This window comes from Phasianus colchicus, chromosome 1 (assembly GCF_987193195.1).
Source record: "Phasianus colchicus chromosome 1, bPhaCol1.hap1.1, whole genome shotgun sequence".
Classification (NCBI taxonomy): Eukaryota; Metazoa; Chordata; class Aves; order Galliformes; family Phasianidae; genus Phasianus; species Phasianus colchicus.
In genome coordinates this window covers 96,482,145-96,504,548 of record NC_143436.1, presented here as the reverse complement: position 1 = coordinate 96,504,548, position 22,404 = coordinate 96,482,145, and positions in this window count along the sequence as shown.

Sequence of the window (22,404 nt, the reverse complement as noted above, 5' to 3'; positions counted from 1 at the left end):
ATCTAAATTGTGTTGCTGTCAAAGCAATAGTTATTCTGGAATCAAAATCTACATTGAATAGGTTCACAAAAATCTTTTATTCCTCCTCAAATCTTCTAGAGTGATCTAAAATGCCTGAATGTCGAGATTTTGAGATATGAATAACTCATATGGAAGAAATGTACAAGTTTGATTGACTGTAAGTCACATAAAACAGATTTTGTTGTATTGATATAATACTTATTCCCAGACATATCTGCACACGCCAGAGACGTTGCACCTACTTTTAAGTGAATGTGGTGAACTAAGAAAGCAAATCAAGTTACTAACCCCTAATTTTGTTTTCTTCTAATACTTGGAGTCTATTAATAGTTTAATAGCAAAAAGAGTTCTGAATGTGGTTATAATAGGATAGTACCTGCAATCTTGAATAATATCATATGATACAGGAAGTACCTGTATTTGTATTTATTTATTATAAATATGACCTCACAAAAGACAGAAAAGTGCATTTCTTTAAATGGATGTAGTAACTTAAATAAATAAATAAACAAATACATATGGAAATTCTTAAAAGATAAAGACTAACAAAAGTAGCAATTTTTTTTTCTCCTCAGCAAATTATAAGAAGCTCAGTCAAATGTAGAGAGATAAATAACACAGTGACTACATGCAACTAGTGTTGCTAATATCTGCTTTAGCTCCTTGGAAATGCGCTGCATTTATTTTACATCAGATGACCACTCAAGTTTCACAGTATGCTCTACAGCTCTTTTTACAACAGGGAGTGTTCTGCTCAAGCTCTGGCAAGTTGTCATTGATTGTTTCAAATGTTCTGTATTCAGCTATTCAAAGAATGATTCCCTCGCTTTTCAAACTGCAAGCAAGCCTAGTTTGTCAAATATGCTTCTGAAGATAAAGGCATTTGTAAATGTAAGGCATCTTTAGATTCAAAAGGTGCTTAACTATATGCAGCCTTTACAAAGCACAGGCAGCAAGCATGAGACTGTTCCTGGTGAGAAAAAAAAACAACAACTCAGCATCATTTTCCTCTTTCTGAATTCTGATTTCAAAATGAAGATTTTGTAGATTCAGTAGATTCAAACATAACAAAGTTAGGAATTTAACCAGTGGATCAGTTTTGCCACACTATTTCTCTATTTTATACACCATAGAAAAGCTAGTACCCAAGAACTGCTATTTCCTTCAAGTATATGCAGTATATAAATACAGGGGCTGGGAGGCCCCACTGGGCAATGAAACAATAAACACATTGGCATATATTTGCATACATTTACTCAGAAAAAAAAAAAAAATGAGGTAATGAAAGGTCTGAATGGAGGGGAAAAGATAGTGAGACCCTAAAATATCAGTATTTAATTACTCCTTAAATTATCACTCCTTGATTTTGTTATATTCCCACTTATTCCTCCTATTTCAAAATCACCTTCCCACAACTCTGTTCCTTTAAACAGAGAAAGGATGCAGCAGATTTTCAGTTCTCTTTTGGTTTAACATTGAGATCAACAGCTAAAGATTTCCATTTTTCCCAATCCAAGAGAGCAGAAATGGATTAATAATAGCCTTGCTATAGAGGAACTCTGCACTAGGCAAGGATAAATGTTCTTGCCTAGCTACCTTTTCCTTGCTTGATTTGGGCTTTAGGGATAGGGACTGGGGTGAGATAGGGATTGGAGGGTTGTAGTGAGGTAGTTAAGATTTAAGAAACCAGATATTTAATGTATTGAAAGAACTGGCCGATGGAGGTCAGTTTATTTGGTTGACCCTGCTTTGTGGAAGGATATGGAAAACAAGACAATCAAACAAGGTGAAATCTGGCCAATCAGAAAAGTCTGAATTTTGTTTTCAGTTGAGAAACAAGTGTAGATAAATCACTTTAGCTCTTTGTGCATTTGATTTCCTACTCGCAAAGTGAGCATTTGATTCCTGAAGCTCTTCATGTGAATGCAAATGGTTTCTGGTAGAACTATATGATAATTTCTTAGAAGGAAAACTCACATAGCAGCCTTCTTGAAGATCCATAGGTTTGTCCCACCAGGGGACTGAGGATGAGCTGCTGGCACAAGAGGGCAGCCTAACCTCTACTGAGGGATTTGTTAGGTCTTTTCTTATGGGACAGTGTATTGCTTGTGGCTTCTTACCTTTGGAGCTTGATTCCACAGGGAACCTAATATATTCTACATCTTTGTCATCTTTGTCTTTTCTGAGACATATTCAGATGTCTAGAGAAAGGTCGTATTTCTTCTATTACTCTCAAAAAATTTCCCAGACTCTGTGATCAGACTTGCCAACCCTACTGAGATGGTCAACTGATTATTTCTTCTCTTGGTAATTTGCTACCCTGCCATTCTGAGCAAGTGCTGCGCTATACATCCAGAGTCCCAGTTTGCTGAGCTCAGGAGATGTGTATTGAAACATGCATCTCATAAGCATACCCAGTAAGTTAGGAACATGGCTCATTAGACAAATAACTTTTAGATCTGTGTATGCTGTGCAGAAAATCTTCTGAGTGACTGAAAGAAGGAAACAAAGACTAATGAGAAATGAAGACATAGATATTCATGTACTGATTTGAGAAAAGATTCTACTTTTAAAGAATGTATTTAGTTAATTTAATTCTCTAAAAGAAATTAAAGCCTTTCTTTTAATGTGTCTGCGGCATGTAAATCTCTGTTTTCACTTATCCTGAAATGGTATGCATCCAATGTTCTAATGAAAATTAATTTTCTTTTTTTATGATATTTCTCAACTTTTTAAATTAAGGCTTTATTAGGGATGATAAACATATATTATGAGAGAAGCTGAAACAGTATTGATTGCGATGTTTTGTCAACCAAGATGTCTTCCAGGTACCTGTAATATAAAACTGAGTATGTGTGCTTCTGCAAAAGAGTTGGGTGACATGGTAGTTATGCTAAATTTTGCAGTGTATCTGTTCAGTTCTCATTCTCTACTAAATTTGGCACTACTGTAGAGATGCACATGAACTCCTTTTCAAAGAACTTCCCAAAACATGTTCAAGTCTTAGCTTCTGACAGTATCTATTAGGTCTTTAAATGGACATAAAAAAGCAAAATATATGCAAATATGACACAACAATCTGGGGGAATTCCTTTCTGATGTTGCTAAAAACATGCCATTTCACCCTACTTCTCCAAGTTTGTTGTTGTTTTATTGTTTTCTTCTCTTCTTTTGTCCTGAAAAGCTCAGCCTCAGGCCAGTAGGGTTCAAATACAAAACAAAGATAACTGGGGGACATTTGTCCAATTATGGAGAGGGGAAAAAAAAAAAAAAAAGAAAAGAAAAAAAAGAAAAAGAAAAAAAGGAGTTGGATAGCAATCTGACTCAAAAATTTACTTGTTCCAAAAATATTTCGAGAATGATGCATCATCTCAGAAGACCAATGCTTTTTTATTTATAGAAGCCAGAAAGGACTCCACACAGAAATTCTTGCAGCCCTGGGGTACAGTCTCACTGTCCAACTGGGTTTCTGGCACACCAGCACAGTCCTCATGGAGGCAGAATTTCCCTGACAATCCACACCGTGCAGCAAAACAGCAGGTGTTACTTCGACCCCGGTATCTGAAGGAGATTACAGATTGCCCTAAACTGCGAGTTGGCAACCTATCAAAGTGGTGTGCCAGACTGCGTGTTTCTTTCCCAAATTAGAGATTCAGCATGCTGAAAGAGATATAAAACATTCATCTTTTCAAGGAGGCAAATTGTTACCTATTAGTTTAGTTTTAACCCACTGTTAAATGTGAGCTCAGCAACATTATTTTACTTCAATATTATACTGTGTTACTGTGTCATATCTTACTCCTGTGTCAAGCAATGATTCAGCTCCCAAAAACTTGAGAGCTAATGTCTACATTTAAAGAGGTTCTACAAATATTTTTGAGCTCCCTGCACCATATCCTAGTTTCATTACTGAGGTTGGACCGCTGACACTTCTTCCCTCCACCCTTCAGCACACAGTAGTCTGCATGGTAAATCAACTAAGTTGCTTGTCAATTTGGAGACATAGCAGTTCAAGAGTCCCAATTCAGACAAATGTGGAACCACAAAAAATGATTAAGGGAGTGGAGCTTCTCCCTTACCAGAAGAGGCTGAGGAAGCTGGATCTCTTTAGTTTGGAGAAGACTGAGCGGTGGCTTCATTAATGTTTATAAATATGTAAAGAGTGAATGCCATGAGGATGGAGCCAGGCTCTTCTCAGTGACATCCAATGATAGGACAAGGGGCAATGGGTCCAAGCTGGAACACAGGAGGTTCCACATCAATATGACAAAAAACTTCTTTACAATGAGGGTGACAGAACACTGGAACAGGCTGTCCAGAGGGGTTGTGGGGTCTCCTTCTCTGGAGACATTCAAAACCTGCTGGATGCATTCCTGCGTGTCCCGATCCAGGTGTTCCTGCTCTGGCAGGGGGATTGGACTAAATGATCTTTTAAGATCCCTTCCAATCCCTGATATTCCCTGATATCCCTGGTATCAGTTACCAATTAGAAAGGAGGCACTGCTGCTTTCAATTTTTTTCTCTCAGGAAAGCATAACTTTCAGTTGTAAAACTTGCCATGTACCATTCAAGATTTGTTCACACCTTCAGCACCATTGTTCTCAGTTATTCATTCGATCCAACCTCAGAACCCCTGTAGTCTAAAAGTCTGGCATTTAGTGTAGGTAGTCATTTACACTCCTGCAACAACAACAGTCAGATAGTTACAGAAGGGAACTTTTCCCCCTTGTTTTAGTCATGTATGAAAGGATAAAAGAGATAAAAAATATTTCATGATAAAGAAAATTTAGAATAAATGGGTAAAATTCAAAATCAAAATGCCAATTACTGCATTTTGCAATAAAATAAAATTCTAAGTACTTCAACTTAAAATACTTGTGCATCTTCCATTACGATTAATGAAAGCAGTGTTTGTATGAAGTGTGGGAGGCTTCTAGTTAAAGACGATTACAAATATGCCCAAAGTAGCTTTAAGTTTAAATGAAACATTGCGTTAGTGTGGGTTAGATGTTTTTTTTTCATTCACTCATGAAGTTGTGTGGTGTACTATAATTCAGAAAATTCCTTGGTGATCTTTCCTGGTTTTATGAATCTCCCTGAATCTTATGCATGTGAAACAAGAGCAGGTCATCCGGAGATAAGAGGAATGAGTGCAACAGAGAAGGCATTTAAAGGTATACAATGCATATTTTAAGCTTGATTGTACTTCTTGTGGAAAAAAAAAAAAAAAAAAAAAAAAAAAGACAAGAAAAATAATAACATCTGTGTTGCTGGGAGAAAATATAAAGTATATGTAAGTTCATAGACTTACAAAGCATATGAATGCTCTCAAAACAGAATTCTCACAAAGTAGAGCAAGTCATAGAAATTCTGTATACTTCAAGAAAAGACAGAAACCAAGTAATATAGCAAATCATTAAAATGAAAGATCAAAAAATAGCACAAGTACAAAGCACTCCAGAGAGAGAATTCAAGGCGAGTAATAGTCAATGTGTATGAATGATGTGGCACAATGGATTTTGTGTACAGTGAGGACCTTTGTTACATCCATACCTAATTTCTAACTTCACCAGAAAAATCACTACCTTCCAGCTGTATGTGATTGGATTATGTACAGATCACAATTATTTGCTGAGCCAAATGGGTAATGTAGATGAGACTCCAGTTTATTTCGACACACTACCCAATTACACCATTGAAGAAATAGGTACAAAATTTGTTATCATAAAAAACTTTGGGGAATGAAAAAATGCACTTTACAGTCATGTTGGCAGTGTTAGCAGATGGTATGAAATTGCCACCATATGTGGTTCTGAAGCGTAAAACAATGCTGAAGGAACAGCTGCCTACTGGAATAATTGTTAGGTGTCAAAACCAGGATGGATGGCTGAAGACTTAATGAAAGATTGGCGGAATGTTGTTTGGAATAGGTGACCAGGTGTGCTACTAACAGAAAGGAGCAGTACTTGTCCTAGATGCTTTCAAAGGGCACCTACCACTAATGATATTATTATCAGAGACAAAATATTATCAGAGAAATTAATACTGTTCTCTGGTAATAGCAGAGGGAGGGCAGACAGACACAGGTGGCTTGATGTACAAGTTCTTTGAAGACCATTTGAAATCTGTATATTCAGAATGGCTCTGGATGGATGATCACACTCTATTTCCTACAGAAAAAGATAATGAAGGTAGGCACCACAATCTTTGTCATTGGAGTTAAACAGTATGGTACCAGATAAATCTACAAGTTGCAGCTCAAAGCTTTAATAAAATCCACATTTCATATTCTGTTAATGGAACCAAAGATGATTTGTTTGAGGTCAAAGACACTGAAATCACTAAAGACAATGAAAACGACCAACAAACTGAACATAAACAGGAGAGTGACAGACAAAAATGTAGAAGTGTAAGATATTGAAACCAAAAAGTATTAATAATAAAGTACAGGAGAGGTAGTTAAAAGTATATATGCTTACTGCACACATTAGACATATATAATATAAAATCTTTGAATTTGAGATTACCTCTCCCACAGCCCAAAATGCAGAATATTATAGACTGAGTCATCTTTCTTTTAGGTTAATATAGTAAGCAAGTCCAACACTCAGTCTCCACAGCACAACTGGCAACTGTACCTAGAAAATGTCAGAGGTGCCTGGCAGAATCACTTGTGTGGGATGAAATAGGACTAGACACATGTCAAAGGAGTGTAATTTTGCAGACAACAAAGCATGTTCTGTATTAGTTCAAATTTTTGTGAACTGGTGAACAGTAGTTGAACGCAACAGCACTACCAAAGCATCTCTGCTTTACAGATTAAAGACAATAGCACATGTAACTGAAGAGACAACCTACAGCTCAGACAGGATCTGAGATATTACCAATATGGCCTCACCAGTGCTTCTTGTTCCTAGAAATAGGATCAAATAATGGTAAACATACAGAATTTCCTTACCCAGAGTAAAATGAAAATTCTATCACAAAATATTTGTATGTATTTATCATGTGGCCTTTGGGATTTCAGCATATCACTGTTGACCATTATTTCTTCTGGAATACAGGATTACACTGATGACTAGATGTCTTTGAAATGTATATTTTTTAAGTTAATAACTGTATGCAGAATAAGAATGTTCTTTAGAACTATTTCTGTATACATATGCCTAGATTGGTGAATATATATGCACAAGAACCCTTACAAAACTTCAAAGCCTGTTCAAACCACTGAGTTGCTTTTTCATATTGCAAGATTCAGAAGCTTATCAATTTAGGCATTCTGTAACGATAGGAGGTATTACTGCATTAAAGATCTCCAGCATGAAGAAAAACTGCCTAACAAGAATATAATCAAGTCCGTATAAAGAGATCAACTGCTCCCTGCCATGCTTAATATAGTCAAACTTTTGTTAATGACAGCTGCTTCTGAAAGCATCCAAAATCTCAGAATTTAAGCACGATTGCCTTGGAAATTTAAAGGCCTGCAGGAATTGACACGGTTCTTGTTCATTTCTATTGAAGTAGCACTGAGACCTGGTTCCTCCTCATTGCTGCTTGTAGAGTATGTTCTTAGAGTGTAGTTTGAAAGGCTGGAGCTGGAAGAGTTTTAAATAGATTAAGTGGATATTTGTGCTTTATCTACCTCCCAGTCCCTGTACTAGTTTAGGACTAAGTCTTTCTCCATCAGGTGCTCTGAGGCTTTTCTTGGTATTGGCAGGAACTGTGTCAGTGCCCAGAAAGCCTCCTCACGAGAGGAATATGAAGTTACTTAAAGTCACCTTTATTCACAAGCATTTCTTGTGAGGTTCTTTTCCTTGATGTTGCATCTTAATCTCTACATTATTTTTAAACTAGTTTTAATAATTAAATTTTAAAATTACGTTTAAGTGGAACAAGCTTTTAGTCTGTGTTGAATAACTTTAGCTTTTCCTCAATGCTTTTGCTAAGAATCTATCATCAAGATATTACAAATTTATCAGTTTTTAATGCTAATACCACGTATAGGAAAGGTACCTTGGCTCATTAAATGTTCCAAAGCCAAGATGTTCAAATTTATAGCTCCCACAGAAGGTTTAACTATTCCTCTGTGTGTATACTTTTCAACAAGACCTTTTACTATGTGATCACAGGCAGTATCTTTGGAGACAACAGACTTCTATTTACTGTATGATGTTAGATTTATCGGGAGAGGAGTGGGGGCAAGTGTAGCTTTAAATGTGATATATACCAGTTGTTTAATCAAGTAAAAAAACACTGCCTTTCTTGCTTCCTGAGAGATGATCTCCCATTTAGTGATCATTTTCTATTAAAATAAGCAATTCTACTGATATAAAATTTCAAGAAACACGAAGAGGTACTGGGTTTACCTTCTGTATCTGTGCAATATATGGAGGATAAAAAAATTATCTCTTCAAAACAGGAGGTGCTCCACCATACCAGTAATATAAAAAGCAGCACTGTCCATCATCTGAAAGTTACTTCCACAGACATTATTTTCTCTACCTCCGTTGCCTTTTTGTATAAATAGAATAAAATACTGTATTCTTTCTAAAATGAGATTGATTTGCTTCTGACAGAATTGATTGGAAAAATTCCTAAAAGTCTCCTTGAAAGCAATGTGATATCACCATGAGCAAAGAGTGATGTGTGTGTCTGACAAAAAAAAGGGAAGTAGTAACTAGAGACAAAGGAATTTAAAAAGTATTTCTAATTGATTTCTCCACACTTTTCTATGCAGCTACTGTTCCAGGGCCAAAGTTTAATTTTCCTTGTATTTAAATATTTCTAAGAGAGAAAAGCATTTCCCCTCCAAATATGTGTTCACTATTAGACCTCTACATTCCTTATATTGGTTTATGCAAAATGAATTGTGGGTCTCAGTCTAGTTTCCAATCTATGTAAAAGCCATTGCAACTGAATCTCATTGTCCCAGTTAAATAGCCAAGCATGAATTAGCATAGAGACAAAGGATAGCTCTGAGCAGCAAGTTAAAAAAGATTTCTTGCAGAATAAATAAGTATATGGTAGACTGGAATAACAGAGGCTTTAGTGTTGTATCATAGTAGACCCATGAAATTTAAAGAGATTCCTATCAGACGTAGCAATGAATGAAGAGTTATCCTTAGAGAAAATAAAATAGTCAAGATCTCAATGTTATTTCAGAAAGAACTCATTAATACCTATTAAAAATATGAATCAGAATGCACATGTCTTTGTCGTTCCAAAACTAAACATCAAAATATTTCATCTGGGAATGATGAAACAAAATGTCCCCCTTCCTAGAGGGAAAAAAAAATATTCACTGTTCTCAGGACAAAATATTGAACTATCAGAACAATTAATGTTTCTTAATCTTTCCCCTGCAAATATTTAAGCCCAAACTCTGCGGAAATCTAGCCTTAAGCATTAAAGATACTGTTAGCTTCAGCAGCTAAGTTGGTGAGGAGTGCTGAAAGGTAAAGTCTGGTCATACTTAGGTTGTTCCTAAACCCACGCCAGCCATGAGGCAGGATAAAACTGTGCAAATGGAATATCCGGTGTGAGACTCTCGACCTGTACGCTTCACAATCTCCTCCATAACCTGCCCAGTCTCTGACCATGCTGATTCAGTCTCTGAGCCTTGACTCCAGAGTCCAGAGTTGTGAAATAAAAAATGTAGCAATGGGCATGTGAAGCCTCTTTTGGAAGGCACAGGACTGCAGCCCAGCTTTCCATAGCAGGGATGTGTGGTAGAAAAGCACTGAAAATAAATGCTTTGTGATCCCAACTTGTGATTATGCAGAGAAAAAAAAAAAACAAAACTAGAAGGTAAGCTGTAGAAAGTAATGTTTGCAGAGATACAGTAGCAGCAAAAGGAAGCTGACAAATCATAACTGAGACAAACAGCTGTAGCCTGATGGGATGAAGCATGCGGTAATTCTTTGCTTCCAAGAATAAAGGGATGTGCCTCCTCCAAGAAGGTAAAGCATGGGGTTGACACACACATGCTCTTCTGTAACAGGCTGGCACAGGCCTGGAGGGTGCCATTAACATCAGCAGTCAAGCTGACTAACTTTGTAAGACACTACTTAAACAGAAATGTAGCTTGTGTTTTATGTCAGCTTTGGAAGTTACTTCTGTATCTGCTGCAACAGAGTTTGGACTTTGTGACCTTGAGATCAAGTTGTAAGTCTCTCAGAAATAACTGAAGTAGAGAAATATATTACTCTGCGGTATTGCAGATGTTGTTTCTCTGTCAATTGTCACTGAGCTATCACTTCAGAAGAGAATACTGAAGTGTAAGATATGTCTGCAAACCTCAGTGAAAACATCAGTCACTCTAATTAAAGACCATCCAGAAATTGCTTTCTCTTATAAACTGTTTACCATCAAAAGACAAACTGGGAAAAGACCGCAGCCTGTTATTGGGATGATACTGTTAAAAAAAAAAAAAAAAAAAAAAAAAATGGAGTCTGGCAGATATTGGCACCTCTACTTTTGGCAGCAGTTTTTGTTCAAAATTCATTCAAATATTAAATAATTATTCATGCAACTAAAGAAGAAACAAGAATTTCAGGACAATATCATCAAGATAACATGGAGGTTCCTGTTAAAGGGAATTTAATCTTAAAGAGAAGATTCTGCTGAAGATCTCTGAAGGGACATATTGCCAGAGCAGTCAAAGTAGAAATAGCCTGGCATAGCCAGTCTATGCTTTGCTCTCTATTCTCAAACTTTTAATACTAGGTAACAGAGGTAAGGAAAGCCACTTTGGTTTTGTCCCTTTCTCATTTACACGACTGGAGAAAATGCATGCTTAGTCATTCCCACAATTTGCTTTGCAAATGTTATCTAACAGAAGAATAGCAAATAGCTGGGGAATGAGAGTATTGAAATTACACTTATAAGAAAAACAAAACCTCCTGCTCTAGTAAGAAGATGATATAATGGTTATCTTAAATGTCTAATGGTCCAAGCTGAAGGAGCAGAATTCTGAGGAAAGCAAGCAAATACTGTGTCATTTGACTGGAATCTGTCAATGTCAAAATAAAACACAATTGCTTCAGTCATAGCAAATCTAAAGCTAACTTAGCAAGCTAAATGTTTTGGTAAACCCCAAATTAGTGGAACTTATGAATGGGATAATTGTATGCTGCTAGCTTTTCTTGTTTGAATAATGCTCTCTTTAAAATGACTGCTGTAGTCGCTTACCTTCCCTTCATTTCATTTTTTTCCAAGACTAGATAAATTATATGGTGTACAATACACACATACGTGCACACAGACCAAAAAAAAAAAAAAAAAAAAAAAAAAATATATAGCACAAGAAAAGGCAAATGGTCTTGTTGTCCATAAGTATACAAACAATTTACCAGACACAAATAAAACACAAGCAGCATGTATCATTGCCTGCTTTCATCCATAAATCATGGCACAAGTTAGCTACTTTATTCAGGGTCAAGAGGGATGATGGCAAAGAGAGAGATAAACAAAGTTGTAATTTTAGTTTTCCTAAGCTCTTAGATTACATTTCAGCTTTAGTAAGCAGTTCAATTTCTGGGTGAAAAAATCAGATATTCAAGGAGTAATATATAGATACCATTATATGTTAGTTATCATTATAACTAATAATCTTCTATATCCATTCTGTTTAAAAATTCAGGCTGAGCAAGGAATTATAGCCTTCTATTAGAAATTATCATCAATGCCTATAACAGTTGATGTCCAATAGTTTTCTCATTATCCTTTTTTATTTAGAGAATCCTGGACTAAATTCTCCCATTTGGACTCCACTAAAATTTTTCTAGTTGTATTTGATATTGATTTTGATAGAAATTTTCAAACAGGAGAGAGAGTTAATGTAACCTTAATGAAAGCTAAAAACAGAGAGCAAGTAAGAAAAGTAACTTCCTTGGTAGATCTGTTCTTTGAATTACTTGGATCTCCATAGGTTTTTCTCCCCACACTTTGATTTTTTTATACACAAAAATTGTATAGAATTTCCTTTACTACTTAAGGGTCACCCTTCAGGAATGGCAAACTGAGCAAGATGACTTAAATTTAACACCACCATTACTCAGTAAAGGAGGCAAACTGCCTTGGAATGTCATGGCCACACTTAAGGGGATTCCATACTTTCTAATCATATTCTCTGCTTCTAATATTGGAGTGAGTCTTAATGCATTGTACTATGACATTTGGATTCTCTGAGAGATAAGAAATAATAGATGTCAATCAGTTGAATGGTATTGTACATTGTAAATGTATTAACATTTTAGAATATTCTATGACAGAAAGACAACCCTGCAGAAAAGGAAAGCAGAAGAACCAAAGGAAGACCACAAGAAACAGTAAGAAGGAAACAGTGAGAGTGTTTGACAGTGACAAGAAAGGAGGGTGAATTTGCCTTATAATCTTTTGAAAGAGTTGCCAATTAATGCTTATGGAGAAGGGAAATTGTTCTTTATTAAGAATAATGAGAAAAGGTAAAACACAAAAATAAAGTAGAATTACAGCACTTTTTGAACTATGTACTCAATGGAGATGACATGAAAAAAAGAACTAAATAATTAAAAGCCAGACAGACAGATGCCCTAACTGTATAATCCTGTATATATATATATATATATATATATATATATATATAGGTAAGTGTTAGAACAAGTTGAACCTAAAGGAATTTTGTGTGTGAAATAAATAAAAATAATCATAATATTAAGCTACTTCAGCAAGAAAACCAGTGTTTAGAATACATGTATATTATCAAAATATGTAAAATGAAGATTAAAACTCTTCTGAATCTCCTACTTGAGAGAATACAGTAATTTGATGTTGTATTTCATAGCTTCATACCTCTATGACACTCATATATAGCAGTGAGCTGTATATTCTCCTTCTTAATATGCATCAGAAATACTGCAGTAGGGTTAAGAGGATATGGTATGCAGTAAGGGCTATTTCCTTGTACGTACAAAACAGTGAATACAACTGTTCTATCTGAAAATGCTTATGGAAATACAAACCATCACAAATTTCTCTTTCTATAAATCTAATAGTTCTAAGACTGCTGCAGCTTTTCTGATAATAGTCAAATGGGGAATTTTCTATAGGGATGAGGAAGGGCAAAGGATACTAATTCAAAAAATGTATATTAATAATAATAGAAAAATGCCATATGTCTACTGAGGACATTGTTCCATCTATAATGAGGTACAAAAAGTCATGGGATCTCCCATTAATGAGATAAGTTGGCCTAGACTACATTCACTTGGGAATTCCCACTTGCTTAGCAAGAGAGGTGGAAAAAAATGAATTTTCCATTACAGTGCAAGTGCGCGACCTGCCTTGTAACCCTTATCATCACATTGCTGATTTGTATGCCTAATGGCCATCTCTCTCCAACTTCAGTTCTGAAAGAACATTGCGAGGTTCTGATTAATTAGACAGAGCACATGGGCCAGGTTCACTTGCTGCAAAAGCACTTCTTTTTGAAGGTTATCACCTTGATTTCTAAGGCTTTAACCTTTGACCAATATTTGCCTTTACTACTCACAAAGGATGCTTATAATATGCACTTGAAAGAGAATTCCTCTAAAGTATAGCTCTCCACTCCTATATGCCATACAGGTGTATAGAGCCTAGAAATAATCTTGCAGCATTCAAATTTGAGAACAATCTGCTGAATATTATCAGACTTGTCTATCCAAACTATTCAATGGTCAATGGTAGGAGTATTCTAATATTTCTTCCTTGTCATATAAATTCATCTCTGTAGTAAAACAGAAAAACTGATATACTTTTTCAAAATTAATTTCATATTTTACAACAAAATGATGTAGGCTATCACAGATATAAAATGGTCTGTCTGAATACAAAGAATACACACACAAACAGTTTTGTTTCAGTGCATGTATTAATCCAGCAGAAGACTGGTAGGATTACAAATACTCTCCTCATGTAATCATTGTTTCCTAATAGGTGTGAGAATTATTGTGATGGCTTTTGTGGCTCTCAGCCAAAGCCATCTAACCTTATTCACTGTACATGGATATGAGCTGCCTAGCCTGGGCTGGTAAATGATTTGGGTCCATGCTGTGGTCCATTACTGTGCTTAGTGTAAATTATTTATTTCCCAACATATAAGTTCTAAGTGCCAGACCTGGAACCAAACCCAGTACAATTAGTTCTCTACCAACCCCCAGCTGTCTAACAGATACCAAGGGGAGAATGAATGTAAGGTGAGAATGCAGCAACATGAGACATGTGGACATGTGGACAAGGACAAAGATATAGCAATATTTCCATAGAGTGCTTCTTCAGCTTCCAAAGTTTCCTAACTCTGATACTTACAGATAACATCATCAACAAAATTGGCAAAGATTACAGTTAAGAATAGTTCTAACAAACAAAGGGAGAGAGATTGGTAAAGAGAGAGATCAGTAAAGAGTCTGTATTTCTTATGTTGGAGGAAACCATGGTTCATAGATCGATTGGGCTTGTATCCAAGAGTTGATTAGCAAATAAGTGATGGTGACCCAGACTAATAGCACCTGTAGATTTTCCTCTACCAAGGTAAAGGAGAATTGAATAGAGGGCTATTCAACACTCTTATTAAGAAAGTAGAAAAAAAAAGTAAACAATGAATTGAAAATCTTTCTGATGTTAAATATTACTTAGAATAATAAAATCCGCAAATTGTGACACAGACTTGCAGAGAAGTGGCCAGACAAGATACAGTTAATGAAATATACTTTCTTCAGTGCACAGTACCACAAATGTGTTGATAAAGTTATAAAAAAAATATATACAAATATATTCTTTTCTTTCTGTCTTTTTTTAGCCATTATTAGCAACACATTTTAAAATTGATGATATGTATATCAGGGCATTTCTACAAATCCATCTACTATGTTTTCCTGTCTCTACTGCAGACTGATTTTAAAGGCTTTTGGAAATCACATAAGAAAAAGGGGAGATATATTATGCTTTTTATCCTCACATATCCTCCACACCATCTGTAATTTAGGGATGTCCTAAGCTCATGGCTGTGTGTGCCTTTATCAGTACTGGTGGATGTCCCATCCCTGGAAACACTCAAGGTTTATGTTGGATGGGTCTCTGAGCAACCAGATCTAGCTGTAGGTATCCCTGGTCATTGCAGAGAAGTTAGACCAGATGACCTTTATAGGTCCCTTCCAACTCAAATGATTCTATGATTCTATTCAATTCTACATTGTCAGTAAGTACAAAACAACTTCACTAGGTTGAAACAATTCTAACTACACATATGCAATGACACACTACTAACATTTTGGACAGATACATAGAAGTCAGTGTGGATATTTCTCTGACAACACCACTTCCATATTCAGCTGTGGTCAGACAGGATGCTAAGAATTATTAGGAACAGAGAAAAACAATAAATCTAATTGCAGTGCTTCCTAAACACAGTGTGGATGCACCTTTTTGAGTATCTCACACTAGTCTAGCCAGCCCATCTCCAGAAGGATAAGGTAAAATAATAGACACATTTTAAATATACATGTGTGCAAAATACAATACAAAATAAATATAATATGAAAATATTAAAAATATATAGTTTTATATGTCCAGAGAAGGACAATGAAGCTAGTGAATGGTCTGGAGCACAAGTCCTGTGAGGAGTGCCTGACAAAACTGGAATTGTTCAGTCTGGAGAAGAGGAGGTTCAGGAAAGATCTCATTGCCCTCCACAATGACCTGAAAGAAGGTTGTGGCAAGGTGGGAGTTGGCCTCTTCTTACAGGTAACAGAGATAGAACAAGAAGGAATGGCTTCAAGTTGTACCAGCAGAGGTTCAGATTGAATATTAGGAAGAAGTAAAGAAAGATAGGTATTGGATTGGAACAGAGTGCCCAGGGAGGTGGAGAAGTCTCCATTCCTGGAGATATTTAAGGAATGGGTAGATGTAGTACGTAGGGACATGTTTAGTGGGTAATACTGATGGTATTGGCCAGTGCAGCCCCATCCATTTCTTATCCCATCGTCATTCCCTCCATTTCACAGTTTATTTCCCAGGCTGCAAGAGATGTTGCTCATGGATTGGTCCCACACTCTTCAACACCAGCTTAGAGCAGGGTCCGTCCGTCCGTCCATCCCCCCCGCCCTCCCCCCCGGTGTGTTTTTTCCTCCATGTGGGATCTTCATGAAACAAAATGAAGCCGAGATTTTCTGTTTGACTACAAACTACCTATCCAACAACAACAACAACAAAAAAGTAAAAGACTTTTCAATCAGTCTGAAGTCCAAAACTGTGGAGACCTATCATCTATCATTGGCTGAAGTAGAAAACCCCCCAAGAGAAATATGATTTTCATCCATTTTAGCATAGAATGTTAACTAAAGACAAAAAGTAAGATTCTGTATTTCACCGTTCTTGTAGAAATTTGATATTCTTGGAGGATTTCAATTAAGACAAGTCTAATGGTTAGGTCTATGAGCAATTAAGTTATGGGGGTAATGCAAGTGTCATTTAGGTCTTATTTGTTTAAAGTCACAGAGGTAAAGGTATTAAACTAATACCACATTGCACAAGTATTCAGTAAATTCACAATAGTTTGGGCTTCTATAAAAAAAAAAAAAAAAAAAAAAAGTCCTGAATGACAACCATTACTCTCACTAGTAGTTATGTATCAGGAGACTTTGTTTTCTGATGGTATGTGTTGTAGGAAAGGAAAGACTAATAATCCCTTTCTTCAAATAGCTGCCTAACAAAACCATCTCTGTATGGCTTCGTGAATCACAATGGAAATGTTGCAAATGTTGCAAATGTTGCAACTCTTGATTAAAAAATTGTATCTTTTTTAATGATAGAAAAATAATGATGAAATGATTTTTTAAATTTTTTTCTGATGGCGAATCAGAGGTAAAAACAATGTATTTTTTTTTCAAAATTACCAAGCCTAGGAAAGTAAAATGAAAATTGAACAGATGCCTTCATGTAGGTTATTTTTTAAACAGTTATTTCTATAATTCAGTAAGAAGAATATGACACTCCAGCTTCTGAATTAGCAAATTCAGTTTTGCATGAGAGAATGATCACTGCATACTTTTAATTTTACTTTTGATAAATGCTTTCAGATATTGCATTGCAAACAATGCACTAGTAGCACATAGCAGTTACTTTGAATTCCTTAGGATTTTCAGTGGAATCTGACAAAATCCCACAGTAAATGTGTTTTATCGAAGGGAACAAAGAACAGTTCTGAAAAGATACTATGTTGATACTTGATTCCTCAATTTTAATTACTTGATTCCAACAATTTTAATTACATGCATAACCAGACTTTTAAGGCAGACAGGCTATCACAGCTTCAGGGAACAGTAGAAAATGGATTGAAGAGGCTAATGTTAGGTGAGGTATAAGGTCTCATATCAGATGTTTAAAACCAAGAGGTCTAGCTTCAAGTAGTTTCGTTTCAGCCACATGACCAATTCATACTAAAGAAAAGGAGATTTGGACACCTAGGTCCACCAAGTTTTAAGTTCTAACAAAAATACTTGAGGTTCAAAGAAGAAACCTCTTGGTTGTTCAGGACTTGAGTGGCTGAATGCACCTGTTTCCCTCTCTACCCAACACAGAAGTCACAAAATATAAGCACAGATCAGAGAAGCACACTGGGCTTGATCTCTCATGACTGCAGACAGCCAGACAACAACATTTTAAGGACTGTGAAAAGTATCTGCACTACCAACCCCAGTTCAAGATGGATAACTTAAGCAGCTTTAAGTACCTTGACACCTGCTCTAAAATTTTATTAAAGGTCACAAGTCCACAGCTGTAATTTGAGACAGAAGGACAGTAAAGATGAACTGCACTGCTACAGAACATGCTCGTTTTACGAATTGGGTGTTATTATATAGAATTTCCAAAAGACATTAAGCATCCATGTTACAGAAGAGGATACAATGGCCTCGCTCCAGTAATCATCAGCCTAATTAAAGAAGAAAATCCACTTTCCCAAATTAGGTACTCAGGTGACATAAATTTGGCTTGTTCTAGGTGTGCTATAGCATTTGAAGATAAAGATATTTTACATACACACACACACACACACACACACACACAAAAAAAAAAAAAAAAAAAAAAAAAGATGGCAGCAAAGTAATTTATTATTATTATTATTATTATTTAATATAAAAGGTACACAGAATACAGACTCTCATAAAATCTGCTCTCTCTGTGCCACTCTGAGAACAAGAAGACCTGGATACCCAACAGATACATTTCTGGCATAAAAGCTCCAGCACCAGCTGACAGAGAGGCCATACACATACGTAGCAGCTACCAACAGACACTCTTTGCCAACGGACAAACAAATCCTAATCAGAGCATTTCGCTCTCCAATAGTTCTTGGCTCTGGAGCATTCCCCCAGTTTCACTGCAGTTAAGCACAATTTAGAGACTGAAATGTTGTGATTGAGTTCTAAGTTATCCAGGAACCTCTGTCCAGGCATTATCACAGAGATGATGACTGTCCTAAAATCACCCTTCCCATTTGCATCTCTTCTGATAAAAGGGTTAACTTCAGAGGATATGTGAAAATCAAAGATCTGAAATAAAGCCAGGTCTAGGAATCAGTAATTAAAAGAATTTTGCTTTTAAGAATTTTCTGGACCTTCCAATGACAATGAGAATGCATTGGTTATGCCAGAAAAGTTAAAAAACAATAAACCAAAAACAACAGCAAAAACATGTGTAGTAATTTAATTGTTCAACCTTTAATTAAAAATGAAAGGATTTTTTAAGAAACATGTTTTCACTCACACACCCCAGTAAAAGCATTTACATTTCACTTTTCCTAGCATTCTGAAGTTACACATGTAATTTCTCACATCTCACAGTGGTAGTGATCCCCATAAACTCAAACAGATGATTACTCTCCGTTGCTGCATCAGGGTAAGTATTTCAAATCATATCAGACAAGTGTAAAAATTCAAGGAGATTAATGAATTTAAGCTTCAAATCTAGCAGGGCACCTTTTAATAAAATGCATTTGCAGTGTTCTCTGCAAAGATGGATTAATTTATTAGACATATATATGATGTGATACTTTTTCTGAAAATGTTATTGTCATTGCTAACTGCCTTTCCTTTTTAATCAGATCTTCCCCACTTGTACTGAATCCATATTGGAAAGAAATCTGCCACTCTCTTCAAAAATCTTTCCATACAATGTCATATGGTATGGAATATCTCTTTGACCAGTTGAAATCAGCTGTCCAAAATCTGTTCCCTCCCAGTTCCTTGGACCTTTCACTGCAAATGGCCTTGGCTCTGTACAACACTGCTTAGGAGCAACTGTAAACTAGTGTGTTATCAACAGTGTTTTTCTCCTTCAACCAAAACATAGCATCATACCAGACACTCTGAAGAAAACAATTGCATCCCAGCTGAAACTAAGACAGAGAATATTACTTTCGAGTAACATAATATTCTGTTTATCTGAAGCTTCCTACCAGAACTTTGCAACAAATATACAGAAGCCAGTAGAAGACATTTCCATGTTTGAACTTTATTGCAACTTTTTGGTTTTGACACAAAGTTTTATCCTAATGGTCGTTTTTATCCTCTGAAAAACACTTTAATTAAACAATAAATAAACAACAGTGAAACATGGATAATTACTGTAGGCATGTTAAAAATGAAAATCCTGTGCCATAACTGTCTCCAAGTCAATGAAAACATTAGTTATAGAAAAGTGTACCTTATTGGATGTTTCAATTGTTTACCCTTATACTTTTAATCAGTGGCCATGCAACAGTTACAAATAGAGAGAAAATCTGGATATATGAGACAAGTACAAGGACAGCTTAAAGAATTTTGGATACATAAGAAAATTAACCTTGCTTTTTAATCTGAAGAATTTGGGGTTTCTTTGCTTCTTGCAATCCTTTTGGAGGAAATGTTGCTGCTTCAAATCCATTTACCGCTGCAAAAGCAAAGATAAGACTGATTATTATTTTTGCTGTAGTACAGCAGAAGAGTAGAAGTAAAATGCTCCCCAGCATCTCTGGAGAGACAGCTGTTTTGATTTTGCAATCTGTGAATCATTGTAATTATTGCCACACAAAACACAAAGAAGAGGAGTGTTTGGGGGTCAATCTGTTTGTTTATTTGATCTTCTCAATTTAATACAATGTTTGTCACCACTACAGTCATTCATGTTGTGAGAAATGCCCGTGTTCAATAGTCCAGGGTCAGGCAGAATTTGCTATTCACAAATAATATAATCACAATTTATTTCATGCTTTTGCAAGAGCAGACAACCTTGCGAACCAACCCGAGACATGTAGCAGTATTTCCTACTTCCCAGCACAAATTTCCTCTCCTGTTTCCCCGGTGCTTGAGTATTTGTCATGGTTTTATGATTTTTGGTTATCAGTATTCCACATCGTAACATCATGTAATGCACTGGGGGTTTGACTGTGGATGCTCAAGTTCCGGGTGCCTGTCTGGAGGAGAAGAACAACTACATTCCCCAGGGGGCTTTGCGATCAGCAAGGGGATGTAACTCTCGGCAAGATCACTTGATGTTCTCTTCTTTGCCTGCTCTTCTTCACCTGTGCTTCTCCGTCTGCTCTTCTCCGTCGACTCAACTGGACTGCACTTCTCACCTCAGTGTTGTGGTGAGACCTACTCAGCTTTCACACTCCCTCTCTCTCATTATATTTTGCTGATACTATATTTAGTAAATTAGTTTGTTTCACCTCAGATTGTTGCTGCTGATTTCAATTATTTTGGGTCCCCTGTTTCCCTGTCCCCGCGTGGGTCTGCGGGTCCCTCTGCCCCGCTAGTCATGGAACCGGGCCAAACCAGCCCATAAACAGTTGACAGTACTCCAGGATTTACATTCTTTCCAACTCTTCTAATTCCCTCAGTGGATGTTCTGCCCCTGTTTACTGCTTTGTTAACTGTTTTTCTTCTATTCTTGCTTAGTTTTTACATGTTATGGTATGCTGGGTAACCAATCAAAGCTGGCCTTACTCTCTGACTATCATTCAGACTGCACAACCAGTTTCTACCAGTACATCTCCTGATGTTACTCAAAAATGCCAATATTCTATTCTGGAAGCAGGAATTTATCTTGTATCAGAGCTCCATGTTGCCTCTTTGGAGTCATAGCATCTCACTTTTATGTAAAAAAAAAAAATCATTTTTTTCCCCACAATGTAGACATGTCTCTTAATAAAAAGATAAGCCACACCTCTTCAGTTCTTAGGTCTGTTACTCAGAATTGCCTACAGCTAAAATATGTTTCTTTCTACCTTTCCTTTTGCTGCCAAGGGAGTAGGCAACTGGTATTCACCTATTATTCTTTCCTGTCCAAATATATTTGGCATTTTGACGCTGCCCGTCCCACTCTCTCTGGATCCTAATAGCACGTGTTTGGGGTACACTGATCATCTTCTGAGGGCTTAGTTACCATCTTTCTACAAGCCTGCCATGCTATCTGAGAACACTTTTTTTTTTTTTTTTTTTTTTTAATGTCACAGAAATATGGGTCAGGGTTTTTTTCCCTGGCTGGGAAATGTTTCTAACTTTGTCCATTCAGTGTAGAGGGAAAATTGTATCTGAGAGATATGTGTGACAATGAAATTCTGCAAACTATGTAAGCTATTCTACTGAGAGCAGAACTGATCTTTGAAAAAATAATGGAGGTGAACAACATGATTGATGTCAAAGGCTCTTCAATTCATTTTTTCTGTAAAAAACTCACCTAATAACACTCAAGTAAAAATTGTTAGTGCCCTTTCTTGTCAGAATTTTTTTACCATTCTCAACATGTGTGTGTAACACAAAAGTATCTATCTCAGCCTTGAAGACTTCCTGTACCTTGAGAGGCTTTTTATTTTGAGAATCAGATTCTCAGTATGAATGGATATTAACATTTATGTTCCACCACAGAACAGCAGAATTTAATTTCAAAAGAAATATAGTCATATAAGAATTCCACGAAGCACACAATATATGTATGTAGTCAAACATTCAAATTTCTACTGACAAACAAACTCAGTAGAAAATTTTTAATCAAACTGAGAAATGGGATGGACTCTTTTCAAGAGAATATCTCACATGCTTCTCTACACTGCAGTGAAACAGTGATCTGTTTTCCTTCAGTGTGACATGTTCACCATAAATAGAAATAAAGTGCAATTAAATTCAGCTCTTACTGTCCTAACATCTATCCATTTGGTTGAAATCATCACTCGAGTCTTAAGTTAAAATACTAAAAAGTGACTCCTTAAATGTTCTTTTGACTCTCTGCCTTTCCACAATGTCAACTAGACAGAGAATAGAAATAGTGACACTATATTTCAAGTAGTGGAAATTAGGCAAGGCATTGAGAGCATTTCTCTGAAGAGTT